Below are 4,508 nucleotides of genomic sequence, written 5' to 3'. Positions count from 1 at the left end.
GAGAGAAGATGGGGCGAAGTATGTGAGCGACCCCTGGATTTCTCCGCGGGGGTTGGAGAAGAATTGATCGACAGGGATGGCAGATTTTTCGTTCTCTTACCTGAGGGCGGAAATGTGTTTGTAATATATGAAACTTTATTGTGTTTTATAAGGTTATTTTGTCATTTATTGGTTCCTGCCCAAATATTCTCCGCGCGTACTAAAGGGTAATTTTAGTATATTCAACGTGATGGTGCATTCATGGAAGAGTACCATTCTACCGCGATAATTTTTCTACACCCCTTGCGTGGATATGTCAATGTTTTACACTAGGCCTTTTTGTTTCCTCGGAGTGTAATTACGAGTTACGGTGCATGGAGTATTTTATGCGGTCCCAATGCATATAATCTATATAGCAGAAATGCCTATTGTCCTAGCCACATTAGACGTGTTCAAGTGTCATGAGTGAATGACATATTGCAATACTCAGTTTTTAAATTTTCTGCTTTAATAGTTTATTAGGGATGGTTAGAAATAGACAGATTGGTTTAGGCTTGCGCATTTTTTATTAGGCACATCTGAGTAGCAGGGAAAATTTGTATACCATCGTATTTCTTTTAGTTCTGGTGACGCGCTTTGTATATGTTTTAACTGCGTGTTTTCGTTCTTTTAATATAAAAATCCTATAATTATGACGTATGTAACCGCTATGAAGATTTGTAGGGACCATGGGGAAGCCCTTTTTGGTCATCACCTGGCGAGCTAGAGCTAGGCATTGCCCTTATACTGGACCAGTTTTTCTCATACGAGTTGTGCGCGAAATGTTGGTCGCAAGGTTAATTTCGAAGTGTTCGGTTGTTTTGAACCAGAGCCTTCTCTTTCTTGCCTTCGTGATTTGTTATGTGCCTTACTTCTTCTTAACACCTTGTTTGCTTTAAAAATCTCTTGAAGCATTTTCTCGTTTGTGGGCATGGAATTCTCTCGCCCAATGTTTTCCTCTCGCCTTCACTTTCTTTGCTTCAGAACTCTGAAGCGAAGGGACATGTAAAATACTTGCGTGCACTTTGCGCAGTATCTTACATTTGAAGTGTTGCCGCGGCGTTTGAAGGCTCCACATATTTCAAATCCTGGCCACTGAACAAGTGCGCACAATCATTTTTTGCGTGTTGAAGCATCGCATTGTTCTTAAAATATCAAATCAAGGTAGGTTTGATTCACATAACTGAAGCATTGCCTTCCATCATTCTATTTTGGATTTCATACATATGTAGCAATAACTTTGTTTCTGTGCACTTCTGGCAGTTAACTGATTTGTGTATGAAGGGCTGTACTTGTATATGCAGTAAAGTTAACAGCCAGTTTGATGCCTGGGTTTTGTCATGTAATAACAGAACTGACACTGACCAAGGACTTCGACTTGCTGCCGCCTTGAGATAATCAACCTAACATGCTCTCGTGGTTTTGCAGTAGTTGCTGTTGCAGAGCGTCTGATCAAGAGTTGGTCTATTAGGCATTTTTCTTTGCACTGTGTTTGTTTGGGGTTTTGAGTCGCAAGCGGCTCAAAGTGCAAGAGACACTGTAGCGGAAATTACGCAGTACATACCGCCATAGTGGCTCGGTGATACGGTTTCTACTATCTACCCTGAAGACTCGGGTTCAAACTTGGCCTCAGCTACCGCGTTTCAATGAAGGCGAAAATGTACTGTACATCTGCGGTGTCTCAATGACAGAGTGTCTCTCGAATGGTATACCTCAGGTCGCAAGTGCATTGCGTTTTGCTTCAATTATGCTTGGTCGCCACTGCCAGGATCGAACTCGGGTCTCCATAGTTTATTGCATGAGAGTAGTAAGAAAGCGTGTTGATGCACAACAGAATGCTATAAAGAAACCGCGATGGAAGTGGTATAACAGCACTCTTTGAACGTTCTGCGGAGGTCATTCGGGCAGGAAAAAAGGCACACAGGGAATGCACTGACATTCTGCCTGGTCATGGACGTCCGCGTTTTACATGGAACATTATTCTTGAGGAGATAAAAACTGGCTGTGGCTTAGATCGGCTTCGCCTGAATTTTCGAACGAAACCTTTGTTATACTTGGTTATGCTGTGTTACTAGGATAGGCTATGTGTTACTAGGTGTACCACGGTTCCGCGATGTGAGTATTCTGGGCAGGCGCAGGCTTCAGACGGCTCGTGAAACTCCAGAAGTCTTCTATATAAAACAAGCAGGTTTGAGTTGTATCAGTGAATCATCGGTTTTCCTTTATGACGCTGAGGAGACATTTGTGGCATGCCTGATTTGATAAGATGGATGTCTTATATATATATATGTGAGTTACTTTCCCTTGATTAAACATTTGATTGGAGTAAGCGCCTGTGGCGTCCTCTTTCCTGTGTGTATTTGTATTGCGCTGGATATTCTGTAATTATGTCTCAGAACCCGATAACTCAGCAGTTAACTCTCTTAATGTTAACCAACCACTCTTAACTTATTACGCACCTTCTTAACTTGACAGCATGATATATAAGTTAGCCATGTTTTATTTTCTCTTGTTCCCGCCACGGTGATGCAGTGGTTAAGATGCTCGAATCTGGGCCGGAATACGTGGGTTCAATCCCAACACCCGGCGGCTGCGTTTCTATGTTGGCGAAACGAAGAGTCATCCGTGTGCGGTGCGTCGTCAGTGCGCGTTAAATATCCCAAGGTGGGCGAAAGTACTCCGAATTCTCCACTACGGTGCCTCTTTCTCTTTCCACTTTCACTCCCACCTTCCTCCACTCCCTTACGGTGCGGTTGACGTGTCCACAAAACAAGTACGATAGATACTGCGGTTTTCCTTCACGGGAAAAAAAGTTTTATGAATATAGTTTTGCTCCAAATTGTTCTCAATGGTTTGTATTCTGGCCTAGTACTAAGATCATTTTTGGTGCTTCTTCCAATTGTCTCCCAGTAAGGTGTAGGTCCCTTGTAGCATCCGGAAGGCTTTTAAATGATTAGCCAAAACGAAGACGTCCAAAAGAAAATCATCCGTCTGGCTCTGGACACCGCTGAACACTAAGGGATCCCGGCCTTCTAAAAGGGGAGGAAGATTCCTTGATGAGTTTAAATAAAGTTATTCGTCATGATACCTGAAACCTGAGCATTCAGTATGTGACGCTGAAATAAAACCGAATCTGATTCTGAGAAGACAAAGGGGGCATGCCACGCAGATTTCGGAACCACAAAGGGAGCCTTAGAACTGTTCTGGTATTTCTAACTTTGTGACTTCTGCGATGTTTTAAGACAGTCAGCCGGACTCGGGAGATGGCTCGGGTCCACGGCTTCCTGGACTGAGGAGGCTGCCACCTAGGGCTGAATATTTCACGCCTGCTCATAATAAATGTTTGTCTCTCTGTATCTTGTGGTTGTGTTGTATAAGTTAATTTTCGTTTTGTTACTGCAAGGTCGTCGTCGTCTCATTGAGTGTGTGTATGATCTGCATGTCGCCTGCCGAATCGTCGAGCACCTTAGGTGCGGAAGATATGAACAACAAATAACCTGACCTTTGCTGGTGTTTAAAATATGCATTAACTTTTGAGGACGAGGAATCAAGTTTTATTAGGCCCGAAATAAATCGGTGGTGCATGCAAGCATCAGACGGGGTGGTTGCCTAGTTGCGGGACCCATATGTTCCCAGTACTTCCTCCCCTGTCCGTCAGTGCGAGCTGAATCAGTAGGGCGGGGCTGGATAACAAGGTCTCCCATCGCTCTTGGGGTTGGGGATTGGGGGAAGGGGAGGAGGGGGGTCTTGATTTCTGTACATTCTGCCAAGACATGCGGCAGGATGCCTTTTTCTTTTCTGCAAAAAAGACCGAGCATATCGTGTTCCTCAGGGTACATGAGATTCATCAGTACGGGATGCGCAAGCGATCCCGCCTGCGCTCGACGCAGGATCGTCTATTGCCTGGTGAGTTTGGGGTGCGGTTCTGGCAGTCTGCACCTTTCCTCTCGGTACATTCGGGTAATCTCCCGAAAGCTGGTAACCGGATGCGGTAGCTCCTCCGGCTCGTGCTCGCCCCAGATTGACATTTCTCGGGCATGGTAGTCTGCGATGGTGTTGCCTGCTACTTGCGAGGCGAGTGAGCCGGGACCCACACGAGCTCTATGGCTCTTCTCGGAGGATTGCACTTGGATAGAATGGCTAGGGCGTCGGACGATATTACCTTCCTGTGGAAGCTTCCGTAGGCTGTGAGCCGGTGACCACGGTGATCACGGTGTCTACGCTCGGCTGTGCGAGTGCGAGGGCCACAGCCGCTTCTTCGGCAACTGCAGGGTCTGTTGTCTTGATGGACGCGCTGACGATCAGCCTGTATTATGACGTAACCACCACCGCTGCACAGTCACTGGGTTTTCAAAGCAAGGCATCCGCGTAGAGGACCCTGAGGTTTTCTTCCAGCTTCTGGGCTATGGTTTTGGCCTGGGCGGTGCGCCTCTCGTCGTCTTTGCCCGGCGTCATGGTCCGGGGAAGGGGTCTGATCTGAATGGTCGTCT

This window comes from Amblyomma maculatum, chromosome 8, assembly GCF_055883805.1.
Source record: "Amblyomma maculatum isolate TAMU_Amacu chromosome 8, ASM5588380v1, whole genome shotgun sequence".
Classification (NCBI taxonomy): Eukaryota; Metazoa; Arthropoda; class Arachnida; order Ixodida; family Ixodidae; genus Amblyomma; species Amblyomma maculatum.
The sequence above is the reverse complement of the archived record's forward strand: the minus strand, read 5'-3'. Positions refer to the sequence as shown.